Raw genomic sequence first — 18,404 nt, 5'->3', positions numbered from 1 at the left:
CCCGCGGGGCCCGGGGGCGCCGCTGCACGGGTGGGCCGCCGCTCGCCCCGCACCGGCGGCGGGTGCGCCGGGCCCGGCGGGGCGGGCGGGCGCCGGGTCGGGCCCGCTCGGCGCGGCCGGCCGGTTGCCATGGCAGCAGCCAGGCGGCGCGGCGGCGCGCGCGGCCGGCGGGGCGCGGCGCGGCCCCGGAGCGTACCATGTGCGCCCGGCGGCGGGAGGCGGCGGCGGAGGGGCCACGACAGCGGCGGCTGCTGCTGCCCTGCTAGCTCCGCCACGGCGGGCCCGGCGACCGGGAGCTGCTGCGTCAATGTAACGGCGGCGGCGGGGCGGAGGTGTGTGGGGGGGCGCCGCTGAGTGGCATTTCCACGCCGCGCGTGGCGGCCAGCCGCGGGGAAGCGGGGAGGGGGGGGGGGGGAGGAGGGCGCGTAGGGGGCGGAGGGCGGGCGGGAGGCGTTAAAATGGCGGCGCGCAGCCGGCCCCCGCGCTAAACCGGCCCCCGTGGCTCGCCCCGTGCCGCCGCGCGTGGCACGGTGCGGCCGCCCGCTGCCTGCGAGCGCCGCCGCCGCTGAGGTAAGGCCGGGCCCGGCTGCCCCCGCCGAGCCGCGGGGCGAGGGGGGACGGGGGCGCGCGTGTGGCGGCGGCGGGGGCACATCCCGCGGCCGGGAGCTCGGCGGCCGCTGGCGGGTGTCCCGGGAGCGGCGGCGGGCCGGCCGGGGTGCCGGCGCGGCTCCTTTGTCTGCCGGCGGCGGGCTGGCCGCGGCCCCGCTCCGCTCCGCCGGCTGAGGGAGCGTCTGCGGAGGGGGCCCGGCGCGTCGCGGTGCGTTTGCCGGGGTGTCCTTTCGTTCTTTTAAAAAAAAAAAAAAAACCCGCACCAAAACTAATGTTTGCAGCCGAAAGTGTCTCAGGCGCTGTCTCTGTAGCTCTGTAGCATCGCGAAACGTCTGCTCAGGACAGGGTGGAAGCGGACTTGGCTTCTGAAAAAAGCGGCACGAAGTGCCTGGCGGACTCCCCTAACGCTACAGCGATCGCAGGGGAGGGGGCATTTTTCTTTTTTCTTTTTTTTTTTTGGACTCTTATGAAGACATGCGCATTTGTTCGTTTTTGCCACCGCACTGGAGTCTGCCTAGAAACAAAGAACACAGCCTGGCGAAGTTGATGCTGGCTCCGAAACTGTCTGGCTTTTTTTTTTTTTTTTCCTTATTTATTTGTGCCGTAGTTATAAGCCTCGAGAATATTTCCTTAAATGATTCCCATGTCCCTGCAGATGGAAGACCCCCTTCCACCCTCGCACCCCTCGACCTTACCAGGCCAGGTCTACGCATTTCAGAAAGTGCAGCCATGATAGATAGTGCAACTTCTCCCATTTTCACCCAGCCCCGTGGTATGACAGTTTGCGGTAGGTGTGCCTTCCAACGGGGAGCCACCCCCTTGCTGAATCATCGTGGAGTGATGACCGGACAGCTTGTCCGCTCAGGGAACAAAATATTCCCCTGTAGAACATGAGGCAGTGGTGGGGAGGCAAGATGCAAGTGAGAGACCTGTTAGCATTCGGCTGAGGCGCAGGCAAACGGTTGCAGGGAGAAAACCTTTCCCTTTCGTGGCAACGGGAGCTGTGAATGCCGTTTTGAGCTCAAAGGCAAGACACGCACTGCTGTAAGGAACATCCCCTGCCTTTGAGGCAGTGAAACTCCGAGGGCCTAATCCTGCAGCTTTTGATTCTCTGAAAAGTCCTTTCCTGCATGGACGGGCTCTGTGCAAGATCAACACCTAGCTCGGGGAGCATCGTGCAAATCCGTGGTGTTGTGCAGTGGTGGTTGTTAGCAGTAATGTGTTTGCACAGACAAGCGTGTGAGCAGTAGTGTCGTGTCTGTGCTATTTGCTTAAAACTAGTTTGTTTGCACTTTTGAAAGTCATTGTTACTGCCAGGAAATAATGACTTTACCTTTTTGGGGCTTGGGGTGCATATGTGTCAGATGCTGAAATGTTGCTAGGTATCCCTGCCTTTTTTCAAAGGATGCCAGAAAGTATGGGAGAGGTGGGATGAGCAATTTTGAGCTGGGGTGTATCAGGCAAGACTAAATTGCAGCAGTTGTTGGACATGTAACGTGATCCTGTAATTAGAGCGAGGTAATAGTCTATACCATGTTGAAACTATCGAGTGTCTGAGTTGGAGCAGTCTCAATTAAGGTAGTTCTTCTGGGATTATGCAGAAGCAGAAGTAATGCAGTTAAAATTTCCATACAGCAGCTTCCATGGGGCTGCAGAGACGTTTTCCCCCTATGGGTCCTCCTTGCGGGTATTTTGCTTTTAAGGTAGTACATGGAAGCTGCAATGGTGCTGCTCTCCAGGTTGGAGAAATGCCTTGCGTGGCACAGTCCTGCTCCTTGGAGTGTTACTTACTAATGAAGGTCCAAAACATGCATCTCAGCCCTGGGGGGTGAGCGGACACTCCTGAAGGAAGGACTTAGAGGTTCAGCTTTGTGCAGAACTGAAGAATTTAAAAGGACTCTGTAATTTGGTCTTAAAACTTCCCTGCCCCCACTGCTCTCTCTACCCCAAAAAAGATGTGTGTTAGCAAGTGGTCTGGTGGAAAGCCTGCAGGCTGTGGTCTTTCCAGTGCTCCTGCCAGTGGGGCAGGATCCTGGAGCAGCTCTGGTTTGCCATAGGGTTGTTCTGGTGCAGAGCCATGGTGGTTCTGTCGTGCCCAGGCAGAGCGGGGAGGCTGTGCCGAGGTGCCGTGTGTGGGCACCCGCCCTCCTCACGGATGCTAATTTCCCTTGGCGTGTGCGTGTGCATATATATAGACATGGTACATATTTAAATGAAGTCATTTTAAAGTAGTGATGGCCCAGAAAAGTTTGAGAGCTATTTCAGTATTTGAGTATTTCTCTTTGAAAGACAATGGACTGTGCAGAAGCTTCTGGGTATTATGGGATGCACTTACAGCAGGAGAAGGTGCAGCCTGCTCTCGGGCGCAGTCAGCCAGAAGCGGTTGATTTTTACATACGCACCTGGTTCAGCCTGTATACAGCTCTATGTCTGTCGTGGGTCTGGTGCAATCTTCCGGGGAGTTTGGGTTATACCAACAAGGGTGCAAAGCCGACCTGGTGGTCAGTGAGGCAGCCCCTCGGTGCGGTAACCTCTGTGCCGCTCAGCCTGCTGCAGCATCTGGCCAGGTCGGGAGAAGTCGGGGTGCCACATCCTTTCCACTGCCATGGGGGAGCGAGGGATCCCCACGGCGAATGAGGTAGTGGACCTGGGCTGCCATTCCTCCCTCCTGGTGCTGGTCCATGTGCTGCTGGGAGGTTGCTGATGAGCAGGGATGCTGGGCAGTGGTCTAGGTGGGGTGTTGCATCCATGTATAGGATTTTCAAATGGTTTTCATGCCCAATTCCAGTTTGCAAGCAGCAGTGACCTCCTCTGCTGCCTCTCTTGGAATGGTTAGCCTGAAGCTTAAATGTTGTTCTTCAATTTTTACAGACCTAGAAGTTTTCTCCTGGGCTTGGCTCACCTTGGCGAGATGAATATGTGGACCTTAGAGTTTTGCACTTGTGCTGCCACTAGAAGTGATGTTTTGAGGCTGTTCTGTGTGTTTAAGGGAATCTCAAAGTGGGACTTAAAAACTATTGCCTGCAAAGTGGAGGAGGTTGGCTTTCTTACCTTTGGCAGTATCGCTTGCAAATCAGTGTTGAAGCTCGTGCTATGCTGGAAAAAGTGGTCCTGTTTCTAGTCCTTTGATCCAGTCTCTGCAGTCTTTTTGGATTAAGAGTAACCTGGTAGAATAGCAAGAAATAAAGCAATGCTCATTTTAGCCACCACTGCTTCCTTGGTTTGCTTCTCTATGTGGCCACAGAGACAGTTGTGTTGGCACAAGGACCTGGGGTGCACAGGCAGGACAGGATGAGGCTGGATTGCTGATTTTATTAGCAGCACTGGGTTATGCTGAGTTAAACTGACAGCAAAACTGCATTGCTAATGTCTTGCAAATGTATCTTTCTTCATGTCCAAGTCAAACTGTGGCTTTCCAAGTCACCAGCTTAGTCAGGAGCCTGAAATCAAATGATGATTTTTCTTTGTGGCTAGTGCAGGCACAGGTGATGATGATAATGAATCTGCCGTCAGGATTTGGTGACTGATGCCTGCAGCAGGACACCCTGCTGTGCTGGTGGTGAGAGCTTGGCTTTGGCAGTGGTGCAAACCATGGCGTGACTCAGACATGTTGGGAAAGAGTGTGCACCCTTCATAGGAGCAGGTTTTTCTGACCATGAACATACTAGAAATCACGTGTGGAAACTCAAATGAGTACTAGAAACATGAGGCTGCTCACCGAGAGGGAGGCTGTGCATTAAAAAGCAGAGTTTGCTTAGATCTCAGTTTCTAAAGGCAATCGTAGGAACTGTGCTCTAAAAACAAAGTGTAAATGTCCAACCAAAGGAGAACTGTCTCTGCAGACAGACATGGCACCCCACATTTGGGTTACCCAGGTCCATCCTCCAAGCAAATGTGAAAAAACCCCTTTTGCAACATGATAGAAACACTTAAATGGGGAGTGATCTGAGCCTGGAAGCAGGGGGAAGAGGATGTCTGTATTGAACAGTCTGTGTTTGCTCTTAAAATCCCTTAAAAGCTCTGAAGCTCAAGCTTGCTTGATTTGCTATTTGCAATATGTAATGTTTCAGTGAGAAGTTTCAATTCAGTGTGGATGAGTTGATGCAGGAGCTGTTTCCTTTGAGGTGACAGGGAACCAGTTACTCATGCATAATGCACTGGTTTGCTTGTTAGACTGTTCTGCAAGTTTCTTTTTAATAAGTGTATTCCAGACCTCTGGGCAGTGCACACATCCTTCTCTAGGGCAATGTTCAGGTCCTCCTTTGTCCTACAGTGGAGGCACAGGCTTGTTTCTCTTGCTGAAGTGCTGTCTTTAAGCTGGAGCATTTATAATAACAAAACATTTTGTAATTCTCTCTTCACCTTTAATACAGCATCACAGATACCCCCAACTTTGTACATGTGTCTGCTTCTGCAATGGAGTTCCTCCTTGTGCTTGCTAAATATAGAAATGGTATAAATGGATCCTTTTAGCTTGTTTTCTGTAGGTTCCTGTGTATGATTTGCCTGAATCTGTGCTTGTGATGCTTTTGCAGTTGGGCACCTCTTGCCTGCTAAGCTATGGCAGTGCATGTTCTTTTAAAAGGTGTGTATCCTCCCCTTTTTCTGTGCCATCTTCCAGGAAGGATTGTCTACCTAGAGCAATGTTATCTTCCCCCATTTTAAGTGGTGTCAGCAGATATTTATTTTTTCCCTTCTCCCATCCCGATGCTAAGTACCCATCATGGGAATGGGTTGTCTCCTATTACTCACATGGAGCAAATCTGTGGCTTGGCCTCCAAATTATATGGCCCTGCTCAGCGACGGTGAAGCCCAAGTAAAGGTGCCAGGATATCTTTGCCTGCTCTTTTTCTTTTCTTTTTTTTGTAAAAGCATGTAGGCCAATAGTAAGCTGAAAAACCAGGGGCCTTTGGAGCTGGGGTTTTTTTATGTCTGAAGGCTTCTGAATGCATAAAATCCGAGAGAATGTGTCTGTGTAATCCGATCGGCTCTTGAAAGCCTTGCGGAGGGCTGCATGCTGCAGACATAAGCTGTGTCAATAAGAACTCTATTCACCCTCGGAAAACAGCCTCGTGATCGGGTTTGACTGGCAGGGTTCCTAAGGGAGGGCCTTTTTTTGAGAAAGAGCTCTGAATTTTTGGCGGCACTTCTGACTGCCTTTTTGGACTCCCACTTATTGTTTTTTCCTCGGCGTGATAAACTTGGATTTTTTTTTTTTTCTGGGGCAGAGAGAGGTTTTCATGCAGCATGATAATGGGGGTGGGGTGGGGTTTCCTTCCTCACAGTGCAACCCCTCTGCCAAAGCAGCATTTAGGAGCATGAAGGTGATGGATTTAAAAGAATATGAGGTAGGACTGGAGCCTGCTGCATGCAGGAGAGCAAATTCGTGAGCACACTCACAGCATTTTCTTGCAAAACAGTGGCACAAAACACCCATCCTTGTAAAAGTCTTGGATGGCAATGCACAAAATGTGTGGTTGTGCATGTTTATGTGCCTTTTTTTTTTTTCCCCTTGGTTCTGCAGATGTCTGTATTACCCAGAAGTGTCGTTGAGTGAAATTTTGCTGTTTTGCTTTCGGTAATGCTGGCATTAATCTGCTGCGAAGGCAATGTTGTACTAATGGCTGTAATTTGCCTTTTTTTTTTTTTTTTAAGAATTAACGCAAGTCAAAAATCTTATTCTGCTTTATGAAGTATTCTATACCTGGCATGTAATCTTTTAAAATCTTGCAGGAAAAATCTGCTCAAGCTAGTAAAAATGATGCTTACAGGATTTTCTGAAAGCAAAGTTTTAATGAAAATATCTATTTCTGAGCTGCTTTTTAGTGTATAGTGTTTGTGTAAATAACATTTTGTGTCACATGTATGACATTCATTATTTGCTCTGCTAAGGTCTTAAAGCCATTCCCTCTGGCACTGAGTTACTATTTTTAACAAAAGAGATGCTGGGCTGTCAGTTTTTTCATGTGTTTTGTTTTGGTTTTTGGGGTTTTTTTTTTTGTCTTGCTGGTCCCTTGGTCTATCTGTCACTTTTTCAAAAATCTCCAGCTCCTTACCAAGTGATGATTTGAAAATTAGCTCATCTGTATGTCTTTCTGGGTTATTCCTGTAGCTGCAAATGAAAGCTTGAAAATGTAATTAGAATATAATATGCAGAAGCTCAAAACATAAACAAAAAATGAAATAATGCAAAGCTATTATTTAAAAGAAACGCAACTATGTTTTGAGCCAATTGAGGCTTGACTTAATTTCTCAGGGCTTGCTAGTGATGATGGAGTAAGCCCGAAATTAACTCCTGAAATATGCCTGTCCTGAGTCAGGAATTTGGCTGCTGAAGAGCAAGAGAGCCACGGACAGAAGGGGAATCCCCTCGCAAGGGAGCTTGGCTGTGTGGTTTGCAAATGGCTGCAGCATTTTGGGGTGATTCCTGCAGTCTCTGTTTCCCTGGCTCTCCCCAGCTGATTCCCCTTTGATAAAGGTTTGATCTTGCCTGCGAGAACTGTAATAATAAACTTCGACTGGTTTAGGTGGGGCAAACAGCATGCGGACCCGGGTGGCCGCGGGAAACGCAGGTTTTGCTGCTGCTGCTCGTAATGTGGGGAGGCCGCAGCTGGGTAATTTGCTTTTACTTCCTGTTCCCAATCTATTTGGGTCAAAAGTAGTGGTGTTTTTCCATATTAAGATGTTTGGCCACATTCTGCAAGGCAGCAATAAATTTCACTCTGTGCACAACATGTTTCTTATATTTCAGAGACTCTTTGTTGTTGCCTTTGACTTTTAATTCGGATGGTGAAACCTTTATTAGTATCTTTTTTTGTTGCACAGGCCTGCTTTTCAGGGAAAGCAGAAAGTTGTGCTGGTTTTTGGTGTGATGCTTTTTTTGGTTGGTTTGTTTTTCTTTCTGTTTTGGAAAGAGCCCTTGAAATAGGTGGCAGGTCTGTGGCTGAGCAGAGGGAGGGAGCCGGCAGGTCTGGCTGCCTTGGCTGCTTCCTCTGCAGGCTCATGGGGAGGCAGGGACACCTCAGCCTGCTTCTGCAGTCCTTGGTCGCGAGGGGATGATGCTGCCAGAGCTAATTGGGATGCTGAGACTTAATTCATTCATGTTTGTTAAGTGTTTGGTGACCTTTTGGTGGAAGGTCCTGGGCCTGCGTGGAGAGGTAGTGGTGGTTGTGCTGCGCAGGGCTGTGTTGCCAGGAGGGGATGTGTGTGGGTTGATGGACTGGTCCTTAAAAGTGGTCCTAAAGGCTGGAGTGGCAAGCTGCCAAATGCCCCTGGCTCACTGATGGGAAAACCTGCCCCATATAGGAAAACTGGCTCCTGCAAAAGAGCATCACCTGCTCTGAGCCACGGCTGGCTGCTGGGAGTTGGTCTCCAGAGCGCTGGGTTAGTCCACAGCGTGCAAAGAGTTACCGTGGGCCATGAGATGCAAAACCGATGGAGAAGAGAGGATTGGGCTCTTCCCTGGCTGGGCTGGGCAGGAAAAGGGCATCAGGTTTCTCTCCCCAAAACCTGGTTAAAATTCAGCAGTGCTGTTTGCTCTTCTTCATCAAACCGCTCAGTTGTAGGATCTCCTACCCTGTCTGCAGTCAGCAAGTCAGGATGGATAGATCTTTTTATAGCCATAGCAGATATCAGTGGGATTGTTTTTAAATAAATGGTAATGAGGAGTGCTGGCCCAGGGAACTTCTGTTGCATCTTCAGATACATTTCAGTAAAGTTATTTTTGAGGTACAAAAAAGAAACAGTAGCATGGAGCCATTGATAGGGTTACAGGTGGCCTATTCTTCTTTCTCTGAATTCTCCAGATGCTAGTGTTGTATCTGACTGAGGAAGTCAGTTGAGTAGTTGTGATTCACGTTTCTTCTGAGACTGAGGAGATGAGTAGGGCATGTGGGGCGGATTCTGCATGAGGTTATATCAGCCTTGCTGAAGGGGGAGACCTGCTGGGTTGGGGACTTTCCAGTTCTGGTGACTGTGTTGTAATATGACTCATTCAGTAGCTGATGCTCAGATGCCAAGGTTGGAATGAGGATGCTGCTGCTGAAAGGCGAATTAATTCTGTGTCCTATGTTAGGTGGAAAGTTGTCCTTCTGACAAGCCCCTGAGATCCATTCATAAGGTACAGGGAAGTTTCTGGTGCGTCTAACAACAGATTTATTTTCTGTACGGTGCCACCATCTTGTTGCTCTAGCGATATTGGGATTTGTAAATTCAGCCCAGCTGTAGAGTGTGTCCTAGATGTCCTTAGTTAGGTGATTACATCATTTTGCATGCCAGATTACATGAGAAGCAGTTTCTCCGCCAGGTCTAGGAGCATCTCCACCTGCTCAGCCAACCTAGGGGATGCAGAACCTGATGACTTCTGGATGGGAAGAGTGTTTGGTTGCACAATGCTACGGGATTCATCCCTATCATAGGGTCTGCACCCAGTTCCTCCTGTGTGTTTCTAATGTATATGACTTTTAGTGCAGGCTGGTGGGGAACATGTGTATTTGGGGGAATTGTGGAAGCCTCTTGAGAGACGGGCATTGCTGAGGCAGAGCCCTTGGCTGCTCAAGCTCCTGGGCTGTGCCAAGTGCCCTTGACCTCCACGGGTGCCATTAGGAGCTAAGCCTGCCGTTTCATGCCCTTCAAATGGGTTTTGGCACTGAAAGGTACACTCTCTTCCCTCCTTGCTGCTGTCCTCATTCCTCTGCCTTGTGCTTGATCTTGTGAATGCTTGTCCTGGCTGAGGCAGAGGGCAGAGCTGCCCTGGCCACTCCAACCTCTGCTTGGGTCAGCTGGAAATGGTGAAATCGGAGCTGGAGGATGCCCAGACCTGCAGGAGAGCGTCTGCATGGGTGCGGCTCAGCCCGTCACTGAAGGCTGTTTGCCAAGGTGCTGAGGTTTTTTTAATTCAATAAAATGCTAACTATTGTAGTTATATACTGATTAATAAAAGTAATGCTTAATACAGCTATTGCATAAGGCCGTGAGCTAAGGCAGGTGCCTTTCACCAGCAGTAACTCCATTTTTGAAACAAAAAAGGACTGGACAGTTGAGATGGGCTGATCCTGTGCTATTGTAATTCACCCCAAACTACATTTCAAATAACTGCCTGCTGATTCCTGCTCTGTAGGCTTGGGGATATGTTGGCTTGCCTTCCCGATCTAGGGACCAAGAGAACAAACTGGGAAGGCTGGAGCTTGGAGATGCAGCCCAGCCACGCGCTCCAGATTTAGGGCTGACAGGCAGGAATTCGCAGTTTGTTTGTGGTGAAGTTCTCTTTCTTTCAGTAAAACGTAGATACAAATGTGTGAGAAGCTTTTAGCGGGAACATTCATGATGTTCAGCAGCAAACTGTGGCTGGTGATTTGCTTGACTGATGGCTGCCTTTTTTTTTTTTTTTAAAGCATCCTTAGATACTTGTTTGTTCTTAGGATGTTTGGAGAGAGGGATCCTGCAGCTGAACTGGAACTTTTAAGTTTCAAAAGGAGTTTTTCTGCCTGAGAGTGAATATGTGGCTGACTTTGCTCCTGTTACTATGCTCCACCTTCAGTTTGCTAGTGCTGCTTTAAAAACATCTAATTCCTAGAGAGGCAGCACAGAGCTATTTCTTCAGTTTGAGTCTGAATGTTTGTGAGGAGCAACCCAAATTTAAAATTAAATTTTGGTCACTAGTGACAGATGTTTTGCTGGTCCTTTTTGCCCATGACGTGCACTGATGCTGCAGCGTGCCCAGGCTGGAGAGCACTGTTGGATCCCTCTGCCCGGCAGAGCCTTGGGCTGAGTGGCATTTGCAAAACTTGTTCACAGAGTTATGCAGCAATTACCTTAAAAGAAAAAAAAAAAAAGCTAGGATGGTTGTTAAATTAACACTACAAATGCGCTTTTTTTTAATTTTTATTTTTTATTTTTTAAAGACGTCCAGTACAACAAAACTGCAGGGGGGAAAAGTCCATGATGGTGATTATATTCCAAATATAACATCTTCATGATAGGCAGAAAGTAAAGCTGACTAGAAATGGGAGTGATACTGGGAAGAAGGTAAAAAACTTAATATTCTGAATGATAGAAGAATGAATTTCAATTCATTTAATGTCATTAATCTTTGTATTATTACCCATAATCTGCTTCTGAGAAGCATACAGTCTTGACTTTTTTTTTCTCTCCATATAACTGCATTAATAAGAACAGTGTTTCTCCTGACCTCTGCTTTTAGACTGTAAGCTTCTAAGAGCACAATTTTTGGGTTTTTTTGGTTTTTTTTTTGTGTGTGTAGTTTTGGACAGCATTTGCAGGTAGTGAAAGCTGCCACAAATAAATAGCAGTGCGAAAAGTGTGTTACTGCAGTCCCAGATCGCTTAGCAGGGATCTGACCCTGCGTGATGCTTACAGGGGGATGGAACTGGGGCTGCAGCCTGGTGCTGGGTACGTGGGTGTTTTTAGGATGGTCTTAAACCTGTATGTTGTCCAAGTGGCTCTCAGCAGGGTGAGCGCGGGGGGAAGCTGGCCAGCTGGGAGAGCGAGAGGGGGTGCAGGCTGCTGTATTTCTGAATGTACATCTTCAGCGGGGTGGACCAGAGAGGAGATACAAACGCAACAGTTTTGGTACACTTGATGCAGTAATTTTAGCTGGATTGTGGCAACAAAGAGATAAGACTGGCTTTAGGATTGTTTGAGCCTTTAACGTGGGGAGAGAGTGGCAAGGCACAGCAGCAGCATCCAGCTCCGTCGGGTGGGAGGTTGTCACGATCGACTTCATGCATCTCCCTGTTCTGAGGGAGAGAGCTGCTGCACGCAAGTTTGCTTATGTTTCTGGAAGAATGTGATGTTGCTCATCATGGAGAGTCAGGCAACCGAGAGAGAGAGAATTAAAGCGTGAGATCTGCTTGCTCATGACCTGAATCCCCTAATCACAGCCTCGCGTAAGTGAAGGTCTTAGGCTGGGTTGAGTAGAGGGCATCTCCACGTAAGAAAATGCACGTCTGCCCTCTGCCTTCCAGAATTAGAGCTTATTTGTGATGAAATGTAGTTGTAAGGGCCTTAAACCTTGCCTTAAACCGGACCCGCTGTGTGTTACGTTGCTTTGCCCCGCAGTGGGCATGTAGGAGGCATCTCAGTGTGGGTCGGTGTGTGCTACCAGAGCTCCCTGTCCCCAGGACACCTCCCCTGGAAGCGCATCCTGGTGAGTCCACATCTTCTGGAACTGGGCCTTAATTTGATAGATTTAGATAAGAGCTTTAGTTGTATTTAATTTAAGATTTGTGCTGCTACTTTCTGTTCTTTAATCTAGGAAGTAACATTGAGGCGGTCCATGCAACAGTGTGGCTACTTTCACTGAGCTGTAATTTGCTTTTGAGCATGGGTGTTTTTTGTAGGGTGCCCCACTAATGACAAGCCAGTGGTAATGCCACACTTTCAGCTTTGTGTTGGGTTTATTCTGGGTTGTAAGGGTGCAGCCAGCAATATAAGGCTAGCTGTTTTTTCAAGTAGATGGCTTAACTGAAAAAATCAATTTTTTAAAAAAGAAGAGGAATTTATTCCTCTTTGGGTGGCTTCAGCAAAAAACCCCTGAAAAAATTGTCAGCACATTTTTGGCATGGAGGTGAAGGGAAGAACATTTTTCTTAGTGGAAAAATACATAGTTTCTTTATTTATTAGATAAGAGGTAGAGATGTTTCAGCTGAGGGGTGGAGGGAAAAAAGAAAAGGAAAAACAAGTGGGAAGAAGCCTAATGCTCCTTGCCTTTTGTAAAGAGATGTTTCAGTTTTTCTTTTGAAGCAGTCTGGAAATTCAGGTTAGCCACTGTAAAACTGAATAAATAATTTCTCTGAAAAGCACTGCCTAGCTTGCGCTCATAGCAGATAGAAAGGCAGATTAAAATATTTCATAAAAGGACTTTAAAAGCACCTTTGGCTCAAATCTGTGGTAGTGTAAACTGAGGGAGCATCTCTGTTTTTTCTGTTACCTGAGGATCTGGCTTTTATCTTGTTTTTAATCTCTTTTCTTCTCTCACTCCTCCTCCTCCTGTGATATGAAAGGTGTGTCTGTGTGCAGGATTTCTTGCAGCACATGTTCAAGGACCAAGCTCTGAGAATTTGATCTGAAGGCTCCTCCTGGCCTCAGTGGGGTTTTGTTTTTACAGCTCCTGTGAACCAGGAGAGTGTTGGTTCAGCGTCATGTCAGATACAGATAATTGGGGTTTTGAACATCCCCCACAAACACTTAAAGAAAACACTGTGCAAATGTCTTTGAGAGCCAAGAAACACTGTGGTGTTGCCTGAAGGTTGAATCCACAGCTAGCTGCTTTCTTGGAATAAGCTGATAACAGATTAGTTGCTAATATCTCATTTGCAGGTTGATATTTTCACTACTGCTCTTGATATGTGATTGAGGTCAAGGTTTTTGGGTGCCAAAGTGGAGCACATGAGCCAGATCCTGCTCAGTCTTGAGACCCTGTTAATATGATGTGTTTGGGCAAGACAGGAGAAGCTGTTGTCCATCCACCTCCAGCCTGTGACTTCTTGTGTGCTGACCATGTGGAGTGGGGACATCAAGGAACATGCCAAGTGTGACATACTGGAAGAGCTGTAAGCGAGTTCTTCCTGTGACTGTACCACTGCAGCAAGTCACTGGGCTCTGCCTGGTAAGGTACTGTTGGAGGGTGGCATGGCAGCTGATTGAAGACCCTCATCTTCAATTAGCACCTTACACTGATACTTTGTGTTTCTGCTGAAGGATGAATAAGTGCTCAAGGTCAGGTTGGGTGAGGCTTTGAGCAACCTGAACTAGTGGAAGACATTCCTACCCATGGCAGGGGGGTTAGACCTAGATGATTTTTAAGGTTCCTTCCAACCCAAACTATTCTGTTCTAGCCTTTAGATGAAGCTGGATGTATCAGACGTGGCTATGGTTTCGGTGCAAGGCCAGAGCTGCACCTGAGAAAACTTTGGGAACTGCTGGTTGAAGGTTCACATCCTGTTGGGTGAGCTCTAGAGTAGGGGTTTACCTTGCAGAACATAAAAGCGCATTTTGCGTTTGCATTTTGGCTCTTGAGCATATGTGTGTTTCTGAAGAACATGCGGTTCTGAGAGAGCCTCCTGTCAGTAATTGTTAGCGTTTGTGCAGCATGATCAAGAGTCTCCTGGCTCTGCAGGCTGAAAGGGAGACTGAGCATAGACAGGCCCGTGTTGGGAGTCCCTTTGTGTTTGCTGTGCTCTTAAGGTAAAGGATTAAGCTTGCAGAGAGGAACAAGGTCAGGTCTAGACCAAGAAGTAGACTCTGGAATTCAGCCAAGAGTGTAAGTAAGGTTTTTCCTGTAACAGCATCCTAGATGTGGCAGTTGTATTAACTTTGCTAAAATGGGGCTGACATCTGTAGGTCAGGCCTGATTAAAACGGAAGGAGAGTGGAGAATAGCTCTATGGAGTAAAGAGTATTTAAACATAACAGTGGGGGGAAATGTGTGGCCCTTATTTGGCAGAATTTGGTTTGGCCTTGGCAATCTTGCCCTGCCTGGGAGCAGGGAGAACCTGGTCCCTGGGTTCTTCATTAGCCCCCAGAGCACTGTGGCTGCTGCTCCCTTCTTTTCCAGTTCATGGATGTTTCCTGACTGATCCCTTCCCCCTAAGTCTGACTTTTTGGGTAAAAGTCTGACTTAAGCCTTCCTCTTCTGCTGTTCAAGGGAAGCCTTCCACACAAGCCTTTGGCTTGCCGTAAAACCCTACCATGAAGACAACACTCACTGCTCGCTTTGTTGTGTTACAGGGTTATGTGTCTGGGTCTCTTGCTTGGTACAGATGACAGGTGCTGTATTGCTGAGCTGTGCTGGAGGCTGCTTCAGAAAACGTTTCTGTGCTCCTTTTGACCTCTGTTGCATCTTCCTGCCCACCTTCAGTTGTGTGGGCGGCTGAGGATTCTGGAGACTCTTTACTGAGAGAGGAGGAAAGAGGAGGATCGATGGCACCATGCTTTAGTAGAGCAGCATATTGTGTCCGAAACTGTGGTTCATGATCACTAGCTGCTGCTTGACTTATCCGTTGAGATGTTGCTCTCAGAATTGTTTTGACACCAAGGATCCCCGTCATTTGGGATGGGTAACCTGAGGCCCAGAGGTGTGAGGTGACACTGCAAACAGTAGTATGAAGGAGCATGCTGCTGTCAGAGTCAAGAATGCAATTTATCTGTACTTCTTGCCTGGAGACCTTGAGGAGCTGGTCTGCTGTTCTGATTTTTCCACGATGATTCCTTTCAGTGGAAAAATGGCTGATTTGATTAGATTAAAACTGTGGTAAAAATCTGAAAGGAAAAGGGTGCTTGGCTTCTCCCAGAAGCAGGAGTTTTAGTTTCTAAATGAACAACTTTTTAGCAAGATAAAAATAGAGAATTACTTTATGGGGAAAGTACTTACTTCCCTACTGTCTCTGCTGGGCGGCTTCAGCTGCAAGGAAGTGGGGAAATTACCCTCAGTTCCTTTGGACCATGACCAGCCCTTGTGGTTTTCCAGTGAAGAACTAGAGTTACAGAAGGGCTGCGCTTTGGCCCTCTGAGTTTAAGGGATATATGAATCCATATGAAAACTTAATTTTAAATCCTGCCAGGCACAGGTTCCCTCCCTGTAGGACCTGCAACCTGCATGGTGCTGCATCATGTTGCATGGTGAGGTTTTTTGCATTCAGATGCTCAGTCCAGTTAAGTAGCGCTGGTGGCTGTGATGGCCACTCACATCAGTCCATTAATAACTTTTATAATCAGGGAAATAACAGCATAAGCACTAGTGCCCTTGCATAGAGTTCTGGGCCTCTCTGTCAGGAGACTAGCAATTATTTGACGATTTTGTAGAAAATAAATTATCTTGGCTCTCATTGTAGTCCCTATGTTCATTTTCAGCTGTGACAAGAGCCAAGATTTAAGCCTGGGTCCCCAAAAGTAAAATGCAGTTAATTAGCCCACTCCATCATGTTGCTGTTCTCGGTTAACAAAGGCAGTACGTTCAGCCAGACAGTTCTTGCTCACAAGTGCTGCTAACCTTTTGAGCTGCCTGTATGGCCAAGTGTGCCAGCTCAGAGCCTGAAGCCCTTGTTTGCGTCCCTTTTCAGCGGTGCTTCTTGACCCCCTTGCGCAGCCCCATTGTAGTGCTGCCTGTCCCCAGTTGAGAGACTTCTGGCACCAGTATGTGTTTTAAGCTTGAACGATGGTTTGTGTTACAGCAGTAGCTGTGGGGTCCTGCCAAGGTCAGAGTTGCAGAATAAAGGGGGAGAGGGTTTCTACCCTTGAGGGCAAATACTTAGGGTGATGTGACATTAGTGTTATTAACTGTAACTCGTGAATGAGGTTCCAAGCAATGTCAGAGGGGCAAAGTGAGATGGCCAAAACCACTTGATTTCTGGGATGGAAGGAGGATGCGTGAGCCCTTGTCTGGAGTCCTGGCTTGCTGTTCCTACCAAACCAGATCTTCTCACTGGCTGGAAGCTTATTTGCATCAGACACTGATAGGCAGGAGCTTGGCACTGGGTGCCACTATGGTGGATCAGATGTGGTGAGGTGCAGCTTGAAATAAACCTGCAAGAAAGACCTGCTGTCATTGGGGGACTCTGCTGCTCCTGGCAGATCAAGGCAAGTGTTGGACATTTTTCCTTGCTATCTCTCCACTGGTTTGAGTTTAGAGGCTGGGGCAAGGCAGTGTCATTCCTCAGCAGGGCAGGCTGTTGTGAAGCTTTCCTACCTGGCCCCTGGCATCAAGTAGGTCACTTAACTCTGTTCTTCTGCAAACAGACTGCTTGGGTTAAAGTTTCTTCAAATTTGAGTCCTTTGCAGCATCATGATGTTGTATAGTTTCAAAATCCTGTTTTTCTTCCTTGTGCAAATATCTAAATTTGACTGCACCTGTAATTTCATAGGATGTAGTAAACAAGGGAGAGGGACAGTTTTTAGTCTAGGTGTAGCCATTGACTGTAGTCTGTCATCTATTTAGATCCAGGCTGTTCAGTACTTGGCTGCTTCCTGAAATCTACACTTACTGGTATTGTAATCCAGAGCTCGTGTGTGCAGGCAGTGCCATTTGGTTGGATGCAATCCTTGCACTAAAAATCATCTGTATGTAAATACTAGAATGTGAACAGTGATGGCTGTGTGAGTGGATGGCAGGTCAAGACCCCCTGAAAACAAAAACATATTGATGTTGTTAGCAAAAGCTGTGGAGCATGTTTTCCTTGAAAATTGTTATTCAATATTGTCCTTGGTGTCTTTTGAATTAAACATACTGTAAGAGTCGGTTTGCTGGAATTTTGACTGTTCTGAAGGACTGAATATTGGGTAGTTGTTTTCAAGAGCCAGAGAAGGCAGCATGACCTACTGAGCAGACAGTGAGATGCAGAGGCACTAGCAGAAGGGAAATCCAAGATGAGAATGCAAGGAAAAAATATGTACAAGGTAAAACTTGCACAACCAGCCCTTATGCAGCAAATAAAGCAAGGTCTTACTGACCTTGGCAGCTGTACAGGGCAGCCTTTGCATAAGAATGACTTGTGCTTAATATACTAGAGAAATTATTCCTGTTTTCTGTGGTGCTGGGGATGCTATTTTCTTCCATCTCCAGTTGCAACACAGAAACCCAAGTGTATTGCAGACAGGGTAAGAGGAGTACCCAACCCCCTTCAGGCAGTTCCAGTTCTGCTTCCTGTGGCCTGGAGAAGGAAATCTGGTACTGTGCTCCTGGAGAAGATGGACCCTTCCCGTGCAGCCACCTTTGGGAGCTGGCAGTGGCTGGATATAAAGGCAGCGTGATGGGTACCTTCCTTAATTAGTTCATGGAGTGTCTGCTAATAAGAGATCTGCTAGACTCAGGGATCAGAGAAGTGCTTTGCTCTCCATGTTATGCTGCAGTGAGGCAAGCAAAGGGATGTAGACCTTCAGGCTGCTTAAATGCTGGGAGATACTGAGCCGGTAAAGCTTTGCTTTCCCTGGTAGACTCGTCAGCATTTCCCATGCCCCATTGCTTGCGTGCAGCTCTTGGACAGGCCAAGCCCAGCTCACCCGCTGCTCGGCGTGGGCAGGAGTTACGATGGAGCCCGTACACGGTGGGTCCCTGCATCAGAGCTCGGTCCCCTCCATCTGAGACGGGGGTGGGACAGATGGATGGCGAGCTGGCTGGAGTCTCCGCTCCCCACGTCCTGGGGCCAGGCCAGTCCCCTGCCACCACCGGGGCCAGGTCTGCACAGCTCTGCTGTTGGCGTTGCTTACTAAACCTTGCTACTTACTCAGTACTGCTGTTTTTCGTGGATTTTTCCTTCTCTTCCTCTCCCACTGGAGAGATCAGCCTCACAAATGCCTGTGTTCAAGAGCAAGGCTATCTTGGAAGTTTTGGCAGAACAAGGTCTCTCTATCAAGAGAAGGCCAGAGATGGTGTTTGTTGATATTGATCATGGGAAGTGTAATTAATGGAGGTATAAAGTGTTAAATGTTAAATTAAAATGGGAGATTTAAAAGCAGTTGCTAGATCAATTCTGAGGCTGGGATGAAATGCTTAGACTTTCAAAGAATAATCAGATTTCCGATAAAATCTTCACTGTGTGTAATTAAAGGGGTTGAAATATTAAATCAGGTGTTAAGGGAGTGATATTTAGCTGATGTTGAAAGAACAAAGAATCAGACAAAAAGAACCCTCCTGTCTGCAGGCAGAGCCCCTGGCTGGGCAGAAATGGTGTGGAGCTTGGGGGATGTACTGAGCTAGCGACTAAAACCATAAAAAGAGTTGAATGATGGGAAAACTGGAAAAATCCATGCTGCAGTGCTCAACATCTACCTGGATGGAGA

General features: G+C 47.7%; 1 protein-coding gene across 5 annotated transcripts in view; it reads left to right on the top strand.

Annotated features, from left to right (window-relative positions):
- Nucleotides 1-225: 225 nt before the first annotated feature.
- MBNL3 (muscleblind like splicing regulator 3) overlaps nucleotides 226-18,404 on the top strand; it is a 93,681-nt gene continuing 75,502 nt past the window's right edge. For 3 of the 5 annotated variants that reach the window (XR_010606901.1, XM_065643706.1, XM_065643704.1), the window contains exon 1: nucleotides 491-570. The gene's annotated coding sequence lies outside the window, so the exon portion shown is untranslated. Of the gene's footprint in view, nucleotides 333-490; nucleotides 571-18,404 lie in introns of those variants that run through there. The other 2 variants (XM_065643705.1, XM_065643707.1) reach the window with 2 other exon arrangements.

This window comes from Caloenas nicobarica, chromosome 12 (genome assembly GCF_036013445.1).
Source record: "Caloenas nicobarica isolate bCalNic1 chromosome 12, bCalNic1.hap1, whole genome shotgun sequence".
NCBI classification, from domain to species: domain Eukaryota; kingdom Metazoa; phylum Chordata; class Aves; order Columbiformes; family Columbidae; genus Caloenas; species Caloenas nicobarica.
Note: the sequence above shows the minus strand (reverse complement) of the source record. Positions and strands in the feature narration are given on the sequence as shown.